The following is a 19,623-nucleotide window of genomic DNA, read 5'->3' as shown; positions in this document are numbered from 1 at the left end:
CGCTGTTTGAACTGGTTTCCTCCTGCATGGGAGTATCCCCGTTTGCTGGATGGGGCCTGCCTGCTCGCTGTAATTTCATGGAGGGTAATGCAGGCGACGGGATGGCTTCTCGCTGGGCTGCCAGTCCGAAATAAGCGGAGGCTGCAGCTAGGCTTTCTCATCCGGCGGTACGGCTGCGTCAGGTCCCCCACGTGCACTTAACCCTCTGCAAAGGCTGCCCGCTTTCTGCATGCTTTTTCACTAGTTTGAGAGTTTAAATCAATTATTTAGGACTTTTGGGGGGAGGTTAAGGTGTAAGTTAACCTAAATTCTGAAATACAAACGGAAAAGACGTAATCGCAAGCATGCGTGCAGACTGTGTTTTGCCTGAGTACAAAAAGCAACTTTCCAAGCTTCCACTTTAAGCCGCCAGACTAATGGCTCTATCCAGCGTGTCTCAGTCTAGCCTCCGTTAACTGTTGCTAAATGTTATAAAGCACGGAGAAATAATATTCTTTCTTATTTCAGCACAATTATTGCCCTTTTTCTACTAGTGAATGCCATGGAAAAAGGGCGTTTCGGCAGGGGAGGCATGGACATACTTGTGTAACGCTGCCTCTCCTACGGACAAGCCGCTTCCACTTGCTGAAGCCCCGTCAGCCTGGGATGAAATTAAATCAGCCGCCCCAGGAGATGAGATAAATACTGCATTAAAGAAAGTTTGCCTAACCGTAACAACTGGTGTGTGGTGTTAAGGCACGGAAGCAGAGATGGAGCATGTGTAGCGATCGCACATAGGGACTGGACCTGGAGCGGGACCTCGGGGCCCTCCAGCACCGCGGCTCCGGCTCTCCCGGACAACGTGTTCCCACGCTTTTAAATCTACCTTGCAAAGAGATTTTTATCGCTTGCCCTAGCCATCGATTTCTGTTTGCAGCAGGTTTGTGCGTATTTGGGTATTTGCCATCCTCCTCCTCGGTCTCAGCAGCGCTGCTTGTTCTGTGTCCTTCCTCCCGCGCTTCCCTGCCGCTTTCCTGCTGAGCCTCCGGACCGATCCGCGTCTCTCGCGGCGATGCCCCAAACCGGCCAGTGCCCCGGCTGCATCTTCGGGAATGCCGTGCAGAGCAGCAGGATTGCTTCAGGGGTCTTGTAAGCCGTTTCCATGCAGGTGCCCACCCCAGGATGATTTTTTTTGTCACAACAGCCGGATGAAGTGTAGCTTGCCATGCAGTATAACCTCTAGCTGTTTCTAAAATACCCTCCTGTTTAATAGCACTATTGCCATTTTGTAACTCCATGGTTGGTTAGACCTGTCTAAATAGAGTGACTTGTGTTTAATGAATTTTTTTTTCCCGTTTTTCAGAAAACAGGATTTTTTTTGTTGATCAGCCATCCTGTTTTGCACTGTTCCGGCAATGCTCAGCTTGGCAGATTTACTGGGTGGTGGAGAGGACGATCACTGTTAGTGGAAAACATGCGGTAGCCAGAGGCCCCGCAGACCCTACTGCGTGTCCCCGCACCACGATGCTTTAGGCGGTGACCGGTTTCCCGGCGGTGGCAGGGTACCCGTGCTGCCGGTAGGCTCGGCCTGCCCGCGAATTTGCTGCTTGTTGATCTGCCTCGGTGCAACCCAGTGTTGGTGCTCTTGCTTAAATGACACACAAAATCTAAATCTGTTTGTGGTGGGATGAAGTGACTTATTCAGCTTGTTAGTGCTTGGTAAAAAAGGATATGTTGAATCGTGGATAAAATACTGCCGCCCGTAAATGTTAGAATAGCTGAGGTAGCCTGATACGTTTAGTGTCAGGATTAATGCTTATAAAATGCAATATTTATTTTTCTAGCTGAGGTAGGTATGCAAAAGTCACAAAAATGAGAAATTTGGAACCACAGTAGAATGTTATTGTCTGATGTTTTCTGCTGCCTTTAAGAACGAAGACTATGATAGTTTGCTCCAATTAACAAAGCTATTTAAACTTAAATGTTCCTTGCAGATAGAGCTAGAGGAGTACAGATAGGCACATGGTATAACTGAGCCACATCCTGCTGCTGCTTTTGATGGGTGACCTGCAGTGCGGCTCTGGGCCCCCTGAACAAGCAGCCTGAAGTTTGGAATTCTATTTAAAAAATAAATAAATAAAAATCTTGACTGATCAGTTTAAAAATTAGAGCAAACAAAATATAATCTGAAAGCTATAAATCCTGTGAATCTTGTGTTACAGCCTGCAGTCAAAGTACCAGTCTAAAATCCCTGCAGGTATAGGTTCCCGCTTTGCTGGAAGTGAAGGACGGGAAGGAATCCTGCCGAGCAGAAGAGCTGGAAGCGATGGACAGAAGCGTTGCCTCTCTCCCCAGGCACCACTTCTCTGCTCTGTGCTGAGCTGCGTCTCTTCCTGGAGAGAGACGCCTTCTCTGAAAACGCTGTCTCTCTTCTCAGAAGTCCTGCTGACCTTTCCTTTGACTATTCTTTTTTTTTTTCTTCTGGTCTAGTGGATGTTTAATAGTAATCACCTCCCATATAAAATATTCACTGTCGTAGCTATACGAAATAATTCATATCCAAAACGGTTTGCTATCAGCCAGCTTTCAGCATGCTTTTGTGTAGCCTCTGATTGTATTCTGCCTTTTTTATCAGTTCTTCTGAGGAGTTGAAATACAAAGGATTAAAAAAAAAGTAAAATACAAGGATACATCTATCTTATGCTTTATTACATGCATATATACATTCATGGGTTATATTCTAAAATATCAGAATTAGTTGGTGTCATGCATTTTGTGAAAGCTAGATCTGCCTTTGTGGTGAATTTTCAATACAGGCAGGCTTTGCACTTCATCTCCTTCTCTGTCCTGTCCAGCTCTGCTGCCTCCTGCTAATCTCTGGCTTGCTGAATATGAAAAAATTTAGAAACAGAAGGTTTCCAAACACATTTGCCAGGGTTAATGCCAGTATCTAAACATAAACTCTGCTGAGACAGGTTGTTATTTGGAGAATGAAGTGCCAGAGAGAGCTGGATTTGAAGGATTAAGGGAAAGAAACGCGGCACCTCTTTCCGGATAGAGATCACTCCTGGATGGGAGACCCGTTACTGAGCGTTTGCCGTTCTGCCTCGGTGCCGTTCCGCATTATCTGCGGCTTGGACACTGCTAAATGGTATGTACATGTTTGGTTTGGGGGTTTTTTTGTGTTTTTTTTGTTTGTTTTCTTATATACCAATCCTTAGAAAGTGATACTTCGGAGATGGGGACACACACACGTGCGCTGCTTTATTGCAGCATCAGTCCCATGTTCTGGTGTCGGTTCGTGTTGGTGTTTGCGATTGGCTTGTAACTAATCCAAGCTTTGGCTTGTAACTAATCCAAGCTTTACAACTGATCGGAGGGAATGCTTACCCTTCGGTCAGCGTGCTGCGGGGTCGGAGAGGAATGATGGCTCTTGCTGTCCGTGTGGATTTTTCTACCCTTTATATTTGTTGTTCAAAATAGCACATATGGAAAACTTCATGTTAGTGCTTAGCTCGTATTTATCAATACTGATGTTCAGCCATTGCTCATATTTTACATTACTAATGTACTAATATTTTACGTTATGAACTTTGAGGAAAAATATTTTCAGTTGTTTTTTCTAAGTGAGAGCTATGAGAAAATACCAGTGGAAGTAACTGTAATTAAAGCTTAAAAAACTTCTTGGAAAAATCACTTTAACAAACTTTAATTGGCATCGCTTATTGTTGTGCAGTTCATTCTCTTCAGAATTATTTTGTTGGTGGAGCAGCAAAACTTCACTGAAGCCTTTAATTCTGCTATTGAGTGACTACCATCAGTGACTCCTTCATGCAGAACCGTCTGTGCAGAATGCCAGAGTTGGCCAAGAAATAAAAACAAGGCATATTCAGCCGGTTGCTCTGACGCAGGACAGCCTGGTTTGGGTGGTGGGTTCCCCCCCCCGCTTCCCCGGTAACAGCGTTGCTTCCTTAACCTCTGCTTTTTGCATTGTGAAAGAAAATGCCGATGAAACTAAAACTTCAAAATAGGTAAGAATATAATTGTAAATAGTTAATGCCAGTAATGATGAACTGTAAAATTAGCGATACAAAGCTCTGGGATTTTGCACTTCACGTGCCCCGTACCTGCCAGGTGTCCGAAGCCGTAATGTGGAGCACGCTTGGGACTGAAGCCTTCTAGGCACTGGGCCGCGTTGGCCGCAGAAGCGCCTCAGCCCCGTCCGTGCTGCGGCTCTGTTGCCGTCCGGGAAGCCCTGTCGGTAAGGAAAGACGGGTCTGTGTCTCCCACTAAAGCGCAGGTTGCATGTCGGGCTTCCCCATGGCAGGGAGGAAACTATCGTGTTCTAAATCAGCAGGATTTTTCAGTGGAAGTTCTTAAAGGGAACCGGAGAGGGAGCAAATGAAAGCACAAAGCGAACCTGGGGCTTTCTGACGGTAAAAAGAGCCAATAGGTATAGTGCAGTTCAGTGAAAATTGCCGTAGAGGTAAAACGTTTTCTGTTCAAGTGAAAGTCAGACCGTATGCTTAGAGCAAAACGTACAAATACATTTTTTTCAGAATGAAGGGAACCCGTGCTTCTTTGGCTGCTGGATGCTGACAGCTGTCTTTTCCCAATTCATTAGGAAGGCAAAGGAGGAGAAAGCAAGCTTAACTGTGCTAGCAGACAGTTTCATACACGGGTGGCTTTGCCGTGTCGTTTGGTGAAAGAAACTCTATTTGTCACAGAATGTAGTTGCTAATGTACAAGCCATGAGACAATTTTTAAATGTCTCTGGTGAGCCAGTAAAATGTAAAGTGACAGTGAAAAATATCATTTTGATTCTAAGTCTTGTGCTCACTTTACACTCATTTTCAGGGAAGACACATCCACTTACGGAACCAGCAAACACGATCCTCTCCCCCAGCAGCTCATAGGATCTGTTGGATAAGGATTTTTATTCTGATGTTTCCCTCTTTCCTCAAAAATGAGGGAAACAAAGCTTCGGGCTTTGTATTTTAGTTCATGCAATGTGTGTTTTCAATAGAGACGAGGCAGGCGAAGAGGAGATCCAGATGACTTCCTGCAACCAAATCTGGGGCAGCCATGTGCGAAGTGCAAAACTTGGCTTGAAACAGATGATAGCGTTAGACGTGGCTAAGAGGAGACAAGGCTTTCTGCTTTGTTAAAGCTGCGTTGTTGAGCAAAGGGGTTATGGTATGATTTTAAAGTTGCCTTGCTATACACCAGAGGTATGTTGAGAAACACAAACCTCGTCCTCTATGACTGGGAGCTTTGTCTGTGCTGTTGTGGTTTGCACACCTTAAATACCATTTTTTTTAATATGCTTCCTGAATCCGGTCCAGAATTATATTGGAAAATCCTATATTTGTGGCTTGAAAAGCATCTTCTCTCATTTCTTCTCTCATAAAGAGCATTAATTTCAAATTTAGTAGTGGTAAGTCTTTTTTTGCCTCTTCATAATGCACTTTCAAGTAACTTTTCAGTGGTTAACCTTAGCTACAGATAGCTTAAAATGTTATATTTCAGATGATCTTCAGATGGATGATTTTTCAGATGAACTGATGATTTTCAGATGACCACAAGACAGGGGGCTATAAAAATATTAGTCTTGACTCTGCTGATGTTGAGTGATCCTTACTTTTCTAATCATTGTCCATCCCCCCTTCCCTTCTCCCCAAACTTTTCTCTAGGTGTGTAGGCTTGACAGCAGTTAGTCATGCCATGGAAAGGGAAGCAGGAGGGGAAAACTCTTCTCTTTTTTTGTCTTGCTAACATAAAGATGTGCATGCATAATGTTGAGCTGCAGAACTGATTATTCAGAAGAGGATTTCAAAAATAGATGCGTTCTGACTTATGGCTAAATAGACCATGAGTTATGTGGTTTATCCTTTCTCCAGTGGGGTGATCAAAATTTAAATTGCTGCTAGTGTACTGGATCGGTTTTGTATTAAAGGAATTTGGCCTTATATACTTGCTGTTGGGAAATGAGGTTAAAAGATTTTTAGCCTTCAGCAGAAAGTTCAGATCGAAGTAATGAGTTTTCCGTCCATCAGAGCGCCGTGCAGCTGGGCGGCAGAGACTTTGGCTGGACGTTCCCAGCCGCTCTGTCCCCCGTTGCATGTACATTGCGACATCCATGTTCTCAGTGCAATGCACGGCTGGACGTTATCCATCTATTATTTAGAAAGTGTGCGCTATACTGTTATAATTTTTTAAGTGTTACCCTTCCTTTTCTTTGTGTTCGGGTATTCCTTGACTTTGGCTTAATTGTAAAATACCTTCCCACCTTTAAGATAAGGGATATAATGATTTAATTGGCAAGCGGTACTGCATGCTTTCCATCAGCAAAGTTGTCTTTAGATGCAGATCAGCATATCGGTCTGTTGCCAAAAACGTGTGTAGTTTGTATATGTTAACACACTTCCGCAATTGTTCTGTGTAATAGAGAGCTTGTATGCGGGTGGTTGGGGATATGTTGTCTTGCGAGGGTTGCAGCTGTATTTGTAGCTGTTAAGCATTCTGTATGACACTAATTCCAATAAGCAGTTTAAAAAATAACAATTTTTGACAAAAATCACTCGAGCTCAAATGCCTGTATTTTGCAAAAGGCAAATAGTTGCAGTGGAAACCCTTGCACGGTTCAGTTATAGCCGTCACCAGCACTTCCATGGTGCCTATATGGAGTGGAACCGCCAGAAGAGCAGAGCGGAGGTCGGGATTTATACTCGTTCCGAATTTCGCTGGTCTCTATCTTCGCTGTAAAATGCTTCTCTCTTTTAGTAAGGCAGTAACAAATAGGAGCTGACAGGGCAGTGTAATGGTTGCCAGCATACATGATTAAAGGTGACCTGTTCAGAGACTGCAGGAGCAGAGCGACGGCAGAACCAGAGAAGCTGTAACGTGGACACTGAGGAGACTGTTGTTTTTAAGGACAAAAATTAAGTGTGTTCATCAAACAAGCATTGCAGACTTTGCAATCGCACAAAAACACGTGGCTTATTAATGTAAACAGTCAGTCAAACGAACGGTTCAGATTACTTGGGCTAATTGCAGTCGTGAATTGAAATGGTTTGGGAGGCCTTTGGCAGGAGGGAGTTATCGCGGAGATGGAGCAGCAGAGGTCAGAGGGGACCTCGGCAGGTCTCCCAGCTGATCTCCAGCGCAGAGCAGAGCCAACGTCGAAGTCCGAAGGGGTTGCTCAGGGCCTCATCCAGCTGAGCTCAGAAAGCCTCCGAGGATGGATATAGTCCGTCATCTCCCCGGGCAGCCCGTCTGCTCAGCCGCTCTCATCCTGGCGCTTTTTCTTTCTTTATATCCAGCTGAGATTTGCTTTGCAGCAGCTTGTGATTGCTGCGGCTTGTTCTTCTGCTGTGCACCTCCAAGGAGAATCTGTCTCCGTTTTCTCTATAATCCCCTTTTAGGAGCACGAAGACTTAAGTTAGATTCTCCCTTCAGCCTTCTCTTCTCCAGACGAAGACTTGGTCATCTCTAGCTCTCCCGCTGTGTTTTGCTCCAGCCCCCTAACTGCCTTGGACGTGTGTATGTGTGTGTGTGTGTATGTGTGTGGCCAAGGCTTGTGCATTCAAGACTCATCATTAATTTTTTTATAAGGCCGCTGGTGCTGGTGATGCTTTCTGAATCGCCACTTGGTTGGCTCTCTGTCCTCCTCGGTGGTGCCCGCTGCACTGCCCTTTCTCATCTCCGTGCGCCCCGCCAGGGACTGGCGAGCTGATGGGGCGGCTGCGGGAATACGAGTTTCGGTGAGGGGAGGATGAGGAGCGAGGAAGAAAGCGTGCCTGATGTTGTTTTCTTGACATAAAGCCTCTCTCTCTTTTTAGGGCTGTGAATCAGATGGCTCATTATGAGAAGCTACTAATGATTCATAGGAACAAAATGGTCCTGTTGCTTGTTCTCACCAGCCAGGCCTGCATTACAGGATGGAGCAGGTGCTATGCACATAGCTGCAAAGCAGCTGCTTCTCTCTTCCATGTTCAGTAGTTTTATTTAGATGTTTAGATGATTAACATAGTCATCCAAAGAAATTTCCTGAAGTTCCCCTCATCCCCTCTCACCAAACAGCACTATAAGGAAACAAGTATAAATAAGGGGCTTCACTTTTTTCATTTTTTCTAGCTTATGGACACGAATGGTTGGAGTGCCACATTTTATGTAATCCTGGTTAGCCAATACGGCGTTGCCGAATGGGGCTGGGGGGAAGGAGTAGTGCTAACCCCTGGGCACGTACCGGTGCTAGCTCTTGTCAATCAAACGCAGTTAGCAGTTGCAGCTATTTTTTTTTTTCTTGTAGGTACCCAGGATCTCTGTAAAGGAGAGATCGATGCTTCAGTTGCTGCCAAACAAAAATTGCTTAAGCTTCCCTAGGTCACTGGGGTAGTTCTGTAGTCGCTCTTGCAACTACCTACGTGGTCCAAGGCAGAGCTTTGAGGTGAAGGCTCCGTACAGCGCCCTGGTTTTCACTGCGCCGTGGCATTTCCTTAGGGTAGGATGGAGAGAGATCTCGGAGAGAGAGAGGGGGAGAGAGGGAACTAAGAAAGAAAAAGCGTCTGCTTAACCCCTTCGAAAGCAGGTACCGTATGGTAGCAGAGGCATCCGAGACAGGCACGCTAGCACAGTCCGGAATACAACATAGCGTACCTACCACGAAGATGCTTTAAAACTAGCGATATCAACGTGCTTTATTTTCCTGTCCAAGGAAAGAACCCAACTCCTGAAATAGTACTTGCAAGGCTTCTCCTGAGAGTCTTGTTACAGCACTTAATGCCACTGTCTTGAGACTTGTTAGGGTATTTACGGCGTTAGTTGCAAAGCCTAAATATAAGGGAGACTGATGAAACTGTTTCATCTTTTGCTTCGTTAATCTGTGTAGTAACAATGTAATACTTGATAGCTTGGGAAGAGGCATTGTAATGCATTCGTAAGCAGCTGCTAGACTTTGGAGTTATTGTTTGTGCCATTAGTGAGGGGTTTAATAGCTTAATCCATCTGGAAAGCAAGTAGATTTATTAGACTGTACAATAAATGGACTCATAATTACAGCAGCAGTTCCTACTAACTGTTTTTCCTGATATGGCATAAAAGTGTGATATACAAGTAACTTAATCTTCTTCAAAGTTTTGTAAGAAAATGCTGTGCTACATTTAGTAGAAGAGCAAAGCCACCTCGATGTTCTCTTTTTGGTGACTGAAGGCTCTCTTAGTGGATGGGGCTGCCCAGCTAGTGTGAATGCATAAAAACTGAATAATTGTGCAAGGAAACACTGCTAACTCATCATTTGCAGTGCAATTCAAGTGAATGTCTGCCTAGCATCTTTAAAAATTATTTTCTAACTTGTTTAGATTACATTAATGCTTTGAGCTACACTGGATTTTTTTTTTTAATTAATACAGCCTGATGAATGCTTATTAAAATACATGGTGTGTGCAGGAGTTGAGAAAGAAGACCAATGCTTACTTTGGAGGACCAGCGTAAAAAGATCTTGCATTTTCTATTAACTTCATCAGTGTGCCTTCTTAAAGTTGTGCATCTTACTATCAACTCACAGAAGAGTCTAGGTTGGAAGGGACGGCTGAAGATCGCCTGGTCCAACTTGCTCTTGAAAGCAGGTCTTTAGTCCTTCAGGGCCTTGTCAAGCCAAGTCTTGACCATTCCCAGCGAGGAAGGTTCCACCACCTCTGTGGGCAACCCAATCCAACCTTTAATGGTTCTCATCATGCACTTTTTTTTCTTACATCCAGATGCAACTTGCTCAGAAGCAGCATGTATGCTGCTTTGCACCTAAAAAAGCGATGCTTTGGGGTTTGCTGCATGGACCAGTTAACTGTTTGCTCTCACACAGTGTATAGGGGGAACTTGAAAATACAGTTTTCTTTTATCTGTGAAGAATCAGCACTGATGCGATATCAAAACTTGGGAAAAAAAAGATGACTTTATTGCACTGCCTAGAGACAAGGTTGACTTGTTGGTGATTTTAGTTCATAATACATGCCTGATCGTGTGAGAGTCAAAGGCCTGCGTGCCATAAAATCCTGCTCTTATCCAGGGAAATAGTTCGCTCTCACTTGTATTAACTGTCTGGTGCACAGAGAAATGTGTTTTCTGCCCAGACTGAAACACAGGACGGCCCTTCGGTGAAGGGGAGCGGGCAGGGAGGGGGATATGGTCCGGGCACAGCTGTCTCCGGGCAGCAGCTCAACCTGTTCGGAAAATCTTGTAAACCCTGTAGTTGCATGGATGATATACTGAATGTCTGACACGGAAATTAGATGCAAATCTCCGTTTCTAATAAGAAACGATTTCAGAGGTTTCCATAGAAAAGTACTTTGACTTTTTTGAATTAACTGGTATTGTGACAGACTTTTCTGATAACGATAGATGTGTTGATACAAACAAAAACTGTATTAGGCTCTAATTGCCCTGGAAAACTGTAGGATAAACTGCTGCACCCTGTTCCTCCACTTAGTATTTCTCTGTTTCTTCACTGTATCTGTCTTAGATCCTTCTTGTCTAAAATGCACGGAGGGAACGTGGGAAGCAGCCAGAACCAAATAGTAAATCTGTCTTAAAGAGCCACGGTCGAGACTTGTAATCTAGCTTCTGTTATCACAGATATATTCATCTCTACTTGTACAGTATTATAATTTCCCAGCACAAAAGGAAAACTAGTGACTTTAAAGTGATCGTGACAGTGCACTATATATTAAAATACTAACTGAATACAGGCTCTATACAAATTAATTATCAATAAAATATTAGAAATTAGGATTGTCTAGTCAAGGCAGTTTTCACAGGTTAACATTCCAGTAAATTGCTGAAAATATCCTGGTAATAAATACATTTTCCTCAATATGTAACACCTCTAAGTCTAGCGTCTTGCAAAATAGCAGTGGTAGTTTGTATTCGTCTGGGGGAAGCAAATGCATAATAAGGCAGATTATAGGAAATGTGTTCAAGGAGCCAACACGGGCAGATTTAGGATGCAGGTGAAACATGTCTGGGAAATGCAGAACTGTCAGGAAGCTTTAATAACTCATAAATATCTCATTTTAAGGCATAAGTAAGCATTGGCAAAGCATCAGAAGTTTTGATGTCATTCTTACTACAATTATCAAAAGGATTTTAATTTTCCACGCTATTAAAAAATAATTTCAGAGTTCTTTGGGGTGTTTTTCCTATTGTACAGTATGAATAATAAGCTAAATAGTATTTTGCTATGTGAAATGAATAGGAAGTAGGAAACATTTTCTGCTTGAGGTTTGTGTGTAACTCAGTATAACTTTTTGAACAGGATATATTTTGAAGCTCTAGCCTTGTTGCTCTTTTTGTTGTTAGATTGTGCAGTGTATCTTTTCCTTAAATATTGAGTTTAATGCATCTCAGATTGGCAGTCGCTGGTCTGTTTTTCCCTCTGTACTAAATAGCTTAGCTTGGCATGGAAGCTTCAAAGTAAATAGGTGGCTTATCACTATTCAGCAGAAATCCCTGGTCTTAAGTTAAAATACCATCCGTCTTCCTCCAGAGCAAACATGGTGCCGGTGTGTTAGACTGTTCCAAGACCTCTAAAATCTCAGTGGGCAACTTATTTTTGGCTGTTTAAACACACAGAATTTAAATGTGAATACTTTAACGTGTTGCCAGCTGACTTGTTCATGGGAAGTGTACTTTGTGTGTGGCTTTTTTTTTTTGTCTGTCGTAGTTATTTGTGCAGAATAACATGCAGTGCAAGGAGAAGGCAGTAAGCGCTGAAATAACTACTGACCGACGGTATCCGGTGCATGTCGGAACGGCCGGCTCGCATCTGCGCGGCCCGGGTGCAACCTGCTTAATGGTTAAAAACAGATGAAAGCTCGCGGCTAGCTGCCGTGTTCGTCTGCGCCGTCCCTGTAACAGCGGTGGCACTAGCAATGCACGCAGAGGAGGAATATCCCCAGAGACCTTTGGGAGCTAGTGAGAAAGTTCAAAAGCTTTTTTTTTTTTGCCTCTACAGTGGGTAAAATGCATCAGCCTTATGCAAAATATTATGGCCAGAGTCACCATATGCCACTGGTCTAATATAGTGTTCCAGTTTTTAACTCTGTGTGCCAGTGAGACTTTAATATGTATCCTCATCAAAAAATTATACTAGGTTACACACAAGTCTCGAGCAGGAAATGTTGTCCTGCTTCCTAACTCGTTGTTACACATAACAAAATACCATTTAGTCTAGTCGTTCATGTTGGAAAATAACCAGCGAGTAGGTGTTTTTGTTGGAGGGTCCTTGAGAGGCCCCGGGGAGCAGGACGGTGCCGGCAGCCTCTATCCCACCTTAGCTGTATTTCTCCACCAAAAACAAGTTATACTTGAAATACGTTCGGATTGTGAGAACCCGGACGCTGCAAAGACCGATACGAGCGTTGGAAACGAAACGCTAGTACTGGGCAAATGAGCAGCGGCGCTGTAATCCGACTGCTCCGGGGACCGCTAGATCTTCGTTTCTGAAACGAGATGGGGGTAGTCTAGTCGGAGGATTGCTGAAAGTTACCTGCTTCCATGCTGCTTGGTTTATATTTAATTCGCCAAGTCGTATAGATGAAGCCTGGGGAAGCAGAAGTGCTTTTTGGAGCGCGTCCTGCCTTTTATCCCTCTCCAAGCGCTTTGCAGATGGTGGGCTGCGCGGTCTTGCCTTCTGTAGCTGGGGAATTGGGTGTTCCAGAGCCTAAAAAAAATTATCTAGGGCTTCTTGTTCTGAAGAAAATCTTTTAAAAATACAACTGCGTGCAAAATGATTGCAGTATTGCCTGCTGAAATTGCCAATGGCCTAAATCAGCAGTTATAACCGAGGTAGAAACTTCCCATGTTCATCCCGGAGTTCTGGCTTTGAAACTTAACGATGACGATTTAAGTGTTAACGGTCTTTCTCGCTCCGGTGCTGAGCACTTGTGCCGAGCGCCTTTCCTCTTCTCCGTCTGCCTTTCGCGCTGTTCTTGTTCGGTGGTAGGACGAAGCATGCCCAGTGTTTTTGTTGCTGCTTTTCATGAACTTTCAATAGGAAAATAAATGGTATTTCGCTAACGGATAAGGGCAGCGAAGTGGCAAACTACCTAACAGACAATTATGCATTCATTATTTTGTCTCTGTTTTGAGAATATGATATAAAAATGCATGGTTTTATCTTAAACATGTCAAGGAGTCTGCAGCTTGGTTGCCCGGGAGCACAGTGGAGTGAAGCCGTTCCTGCTTCCCGCGCAGGAGGGTGCAAATGGAAAATGGCAGCAATGCTTCGGGGTGGGGGCACAAAACGCGAGGAAAGACCTGTTAAAACAGATCTTAAATTAGGAATGGTTCATCTTTCAGAAAAGAATTCCCTAATAAAAATCTAAGAAAGAATTTACCTAGAAACGGAAGGGATGTTTATTTTCCAAAAAAAAAAGGGAAAAAAATCATAGCTCCTTTGATTCACCTTTCTGTAGGGTTTAACAGAGAATTTCTTATCAGACCATCCGTTTCAGACTCTGCAATAGCTGCAACCTTGGAGGAAGAGTTTGACACTATTATGTATCCATTAGTGAAACCTTTCTACTCTCTTCTTCATCTGCCTCTTTGTCATGAATTTTTCAAGTTCAGTAAAGAAAGAAATAGGTTTGTAACCTTGCATCTTTAATGGCGAATATGACTGGAAATAGCTCGTACGGGGAAGCTGTCAGAATTATATTAACGCTTCAAACTAGTGAACACAGTAGCTCGCGGGAGGAACCAAACTCCAAAATTGCCCTTGGTAGCATATATCAAGGCACATTGAATTTATGAGGTAATAACTAGCTTCTGTGTTGAGGGTAAGCCAGAAATACAGGCTAAGGATTTTGGTCAGCATTTTTCAGGATTTGTGTGTGCTGAATTTACTGGATACTGAAATTTTTTAAGAGGGATTAAACAAAATGATCCCTTTAATAAAACTGTAGATTCTGCTAAGAATTAAACTGTGTTCTGTGCCAGATCATCTTCCTCTATTTCTAGGCTTTTATTCTTCTATTTTATTTCTCCCCCTGCCCCCCCCAGGGCTGTTCAGTCTGGCACGAAAAGAGTACACTGTCGTATTTACAGACTGTTTGGTATTTTATATATAGCATAATGAAGGTTGAGAAGACATCTTAATTCTTGTGCTTAAAAATTGGTGCTATAGTCTCAGAATCTGCAGAAGGAAAGACTCCTGTTATTCTTTTTGACAGTGAAATACAAAGGTTGTTACAGCAGCACTATCAAATACTGCATTTTACATAAAGGATAACTTAATGTTGCTAATTTAGAGTTTAAAAATAAAATAAAATTTTCAAGGAAGGATAAGTCTATGAAATGTCAGTGGTCAAATGATTTCAAGAGAAGGCTTATATGGTCAGTTTAAGAAAAAAGTTATGTTTGGCTTAAGATCTTTTGATAGATGTAGGTAGTGTGCATATATAAATAGCATTACAGACAGTCACTGGACACTTCATATGTAGAGAAGTGGCATCAAGCTCATAATTTGCTGCAATGGAAAATTTATCTCTAACAGAGGAGGATGTGATACAGCATTTGCTGTAATTTCACATTTACAGATCCAGACGCCTATATAACTCCCACTGAGAGAGATATCTTAAACTGTTTCAGTTTACTGGAACAGTTGTAGTTTAATGGTTCTTGGAGGACCCAAGAAATGCCAGCTATAATGGCAATTGCCCGTTTGGCTCTGGTGTCGAGGAGGAACTGAAGGGATGAACCGGAGAACTGGGCTCAGGCTGGTGCTGGTTTTGGTCAAAAGGAAACGCTCGATTCATAGCCCCTGTCAACACAGAGTAAGTACTAAAAGTTGTTGTTAGCCAGCAAGGTTTAATGAAAAACAAGTCAAATGTGTATCTCTTTTTTTTCTTTTTTCTTTTCTTTTTTGAGGGGGCAAAGGGAGGGGGGAACTTGCATAAGACTAGAACGATTAACGGGGAAACTGTTTTGATGCAGCAGGCTCGGATTTCTCTTCTTTTGGAGATGATGCTGCTGACCAGGGCTCGTACTCGGAGTTAGAGACCTGCGCAAACCTTTCTTCATTTGAGGCCATTGGAGGACGGGACGGAACGGAACGGGCTGCTGCACGCCCAAACTCCCTGCTGGGTATCTTGTGTGTCAGTACTGCATGCCAAGAAACTTCCTCTTGGGTATCTGGGTTTTGCTGGACAAAGCAGTTGGGTATCTTGTGGCTTGGTCCCGTAACCTTCCACGCTCTATTTCAAGTTTGTTGATCTCGGCCATATGAGCAGTCTCATCTGGTTGATTCACAGCCCCGTGGGCACGTCTCTGCAAACAGGGTCTGGAGACACGACCGTCTGCGAGAGCTGTGCAGGGAACGTCCTTCAGAGACGCCCTCCACAAACCTAGTTTTGGATGATCTCTTTACCTGGGGACTGGCGTCCGTAACTTGTGTGGTTCTGAGCTTTTACGTGGGCTGTATGGACACCCTGTCAAGAAGGTGTCCTGAAAAGGAGTATCCATGCTTACCGGAATTTGGCTATTTCCGTTTTCCCTGTGGTGCTAATATTTATTACTCCCATTCCACCCATCTGGGACAGCTAGAGCGCAGCAGCAGTCTTCTTTCATGATAACTCTTTTCAGCTGTTATTCAGATGTTCAATTTGTTTCTGGCCAACCCGTTGACTTGTGAAGGGTTGTCCAGGAACATGCCTTGACGGCGGAAGTTCTCAGCCACGCAGCAGACGTGCGCCGAGGGGTGCAGGAGGCCGGTGCGCTGGGTCGGCAGCGGGCTGCGGTCCTGCCGGGCCGCTCGCTGCGATCGGCGGCTCGCATGACTCCGTGAGAAACGAGACGGCCTTCAGAAGATGCTTAGATGTGTCTACAAAGCAAGTTGCTCTGCTTAGGGCTCCCTTAGTGCCTGTTCACCTGCTTATTAGAGAAAATCAAGAGGAAAAGAGGTTGGTCTTGGATGGCTGTTTTAAGTGGGCTGTTGCTGGAATCGGTAAAAGCTTTTAGTAACTTGTATGCTTTTTTTTCCCCCCATTGAGTACACGGGCAATGGCCTGGACTTAAAAATTTTTACTTTTAACGTATTCAACACATTTTTTGCAGCTCAAAAAGCCTGTCTTATAAAGGACTTAGGATTTGTTTGGGGGGATTTTTTTGAGTGTAATAAATATCACAGCAAATAATTTAGTCTTATGTAAGAGACGAGTACCAGAACTAATTCTGACATTCTTGACACAGAGTTGTGACGGTTGATTCATGATTCAGAGCGTGGCAAACCAAGACTTGTCCTTGTTTCCAGGCATAATTAATGCCTGTAGCAGTGGCAAGAATATTCTACTTAACCCCAGTTGTTCTTTTTATTAAAACCAGTGTTTTAGAAACTGACACCTCACTGGAATTGGCAAAATAAGTTTCTGTAATTGCATCCCTTTTTTGGATACATTTGATCCTAGCTGTTCACTCTGTAAGAAATGTTATTTTATTGCATTTTAATTAGAATATCATGAAGCGATATGTAGCTAAACAAGAATTAATTTATAGATTATTTGCATTGACACTATTCTAGGATAAATTTGACTTTTGACTCTGCATACTATTAAGATAAAATGCTTGGGCGTCCTGTTTGTGTTCATCGCTGCACACTGTGTCCCTGCCGTAGCAATGTCTTTTATCACAACAGAAATGACCCGTCTGGGGGGGCTCAGTTTTCTGTTGGCACCCGCACTTGCTTTCACACTTTCAGACTGGTGACCTCTAGTTTGGGAGCTACTGAATTATAAGAATTAAACAGCTTAACAAGTTAGTAAAAGGCCAAAGAGAGGGAATCGGTCACAGTTGCAAACAAAAACAGGGCATTACTTGGTTAGTGATTTCTGTAGCCCAAAATAGTAATTTAACATTGGCAAAAATCCCTTTAATTCCTGACTTCTGAGAAGTCTTTAAAAGCTGAAATTCCAATATTACTTCAGGGATGGAGATCAGCTTTTATTTAGGTTTGAGATCTCTCAGGGCACAGCCTTATAAAGAGTCTCTATCTTCCAGCAAAACAAAGGGGAAAAGCAAACATGGATATCATGGATCTGTTACTTCATACCTTAAAAATACTTTCCGATCTTGCACTCCTTAAATCTTAAGTATTGCATGATGAAATCCTTTTTATAGCAGTAGCAGGAGAATAAACCAATTTGACACAGTCCCTTCACAGGTTTAAATTACCTCTGTCTACTGTTGAAATTCCGAATTCTTTTTTCTACCGTTGAATAAAAACCCATCTATCCATTTAACATTATCCATGCGATAAGCCTCTATTTCTAGATTTTTTTTTGGTGACTGGAGAGATTTAAGGTGATGCTTCTTGGGAAATACCGCTCTTGTCTGAATCCTTTTTGGTTCGCTTGCCGCCGGTGCAAGCTGAGGGCTGCAGCAGCGCGGCCGGCAGCCGTGCACGGCGCTGCCCTGCGCCGGGGCTCTGCGCCGCTCCGGCCGCTCTGCCTTTTCACGCAGCGCAGAACCAAAATAAAATAAAAGCTGGGTCTAGTTGTGGAGTACCCGGCACCTTTTCACAGCTACCTAGTAACACACACATCTGCTTAAAAAATGTGGAGAAATGGGTACAGGGTAGTAGATGGGTAAAAAGTGTGACGATGTCCTTCCCCCTTCTCTCTCCCCATGCCCCGATAATCCAGATGGTTTAATTAAAATTGAGTGAGTTTTATACGTAAGGGTGAAGTGTGTCAGAAATGTTATTCTCCATTTAAAAGTGAATTATACCTTTGTATAAAAAGAGCAGAGCATATTTGTTGAGGTCATTCCGAAAGCATCATCACTAAAAATTATCTGCTGATGCAGAAAATTGGATTTATTCTTATGCTAGCATTTCCATAAAAATACAATTATATATAAATTTATGTTCTCTAAAAGCTTGTACTAAACTGGGCTTTTAGAAAATAGCACACTTATCTTTTTAAAGTCCAGTTTTAAAGGGCCAGATGGTGCTTGCAGTGTGGGAGCATAAAGCTAGTGAGAGATCATTCATTATTTCCATTTAAAAAAGTGGCCGGGGGGGGAACTTTTGGTGAAACTCCTTCTAACCGTTGTGCGGTGCGGCTTGCGCGTGTCCGCCAGCGGGAGCGGCGGCGTTGCTGGAGCTCCTCATCTAAGTCAGCGCGGGTCCGGTGGGATGGCCGCGGGTGAGCTCGGCCGCTCCGGTGGGAGTGCTCTGCCACGCCGGCGGGCTTTTCCCAGCCTTGCTTCCGGACTTTCACCGCCCCTATTGCAGGCGGCGCGCTGGGAGCCGGGATGGGTGCAGAGCCTTGGAATGGATCCGGCGTGTGCTCGGGGCTTTCTGGTGTCTGCGCTCAGCTCCGTCTCCAGCCCGAGAATGCCGGGAGCATCCGCAACGCTGCGGGAGCATCTTCGGCCTCGCGCGGGAGGCGCCGGGGAAGGAGCGGCGCTCGGGAGCAGGACGGGCCTTGGGGCAAAGAGCTGAGTGAAAGCTCAGGGTTTGGCTTTCCCTAGTGGCTAATGCGGTTAGAAAGCACAAAGGGGTGAAATAACGCAGTTAGAAAATACAAAGCGGTAAAATGCTTCTTGGTGCTTCACTTTGGTGTCAGCTGCGCGGTGGTTTCAAGGAGGAGGCACGTTCGGGTGGATGCGCGGGACTTGAAGCTGTTGGTAGCTGGTGGTTGAATACGAGCGCGGAGAAGAAACCCGAAGAGCAGCACGTGCTTTCGGCGGTGCAACGTGCCCAGGGCGGCCAAGTCTTGCCCCGCGCCGCTGCTCGTCTCCGCTGCCCCGGCCCGCGAGCTCGGCTTCCCCGCGGCTGCTGCCGGAGGTCACGGGGCATAAAACTCACCCGCGGATTCAACGTGCGGCTCGCTGGCTGCGACGGGACAGTGCCGTACGCTTAGTAGGGAGACAAACTTCCTTTTAATAAGGGTTTTGTGAAGTACAGCGTAAACATTCCCACGTATTTGAAAAACGCGTGCATCGCGTTGGAGGGAGTTCGCTCGTCAGCAAAAGCAGGGTCTTGTGGGTGGATGTGCTTTCATCGCCTGCGCCTCGTGTGTTGCTCAGCCTTGGTGCTCTCGGCGGTGATGGTGCTATTTGGGTACGTTTCTTGCAAAATGAGTTTTATCTTGCAAAAAAAAAAAAAAAAAATCCTGAGAGAAGGTTTGCATAGTTTCTGCCTCCTCCTCGTGAAGGGAGAAATCTGAGCCCCGGAGCACTTCAGGAGGAGTCTCGTCCCTTGGGAGAGTCTCATATTTTCCCAGTCTGTCCTTAGTTTTTTAAAGAGGCTTTAACGAGGCTTCCCTGGCGTTCGGCCCAGCGTGAGGTCGGGCTTGGACGGGGCTGCAGTTAAAAGCACTCTGCATTCCTCCCTTACCATCCTCCCTGCTCCTGTTCGGAAACGCTATTTTTCAAAAGTGCATTTGAGTTGTTGGAACGTCACGAACTGATCCAGGTTTGAGCGTTTAATTTTGTACCCGAAAAAGTTTAGAGCTTGCAGTCGGACTTTTAAATAAATAAATAAATAAATATCCCCCTTTTTATATAGCTATCTAAGTAATTTTGGCTACATGGATTATTAATATTTCTAAACTGGAGACGTTGATTCCAGGGTGTCGTGCGGAGGAGCGC

The 19,623-nt window shown here is 44.2% G+C and overlaps 1 protein-coding gene across 3 annotated transcripts in view; it reads left to right on the top strand.

The window, feature by feature from the left end:
* Positions 1-19,623, top strand: part of GLCE (glucuronic acid epimerase) — a 62,069-nt gene that overhangs the window by 31,840 nt on the left and 10,606 nt on the right. The gene's annotated exons all lie outside the window — the stretch shown is intronic.

The sequence above is a fragment of the Apteryx mantelli genome, chromosome 15 (genome assembly GCF_036417845.1).
Source record: "Apteryx mantelli isolate bAptMan1 chromosome 15, bAptMan1.hap1, whole genome shotgun sequence".
Lineage (NCBI taxonomy): Eukaryota > Metazoa > Chordata > Aves > Apterygiformes > Apterygidae > Apteryx > Apteryx mantelli.
Note: the sequence above shows the minus strand (reverse complement) of the source record. Positions and strands in the feature narration are given on the sequence as shown.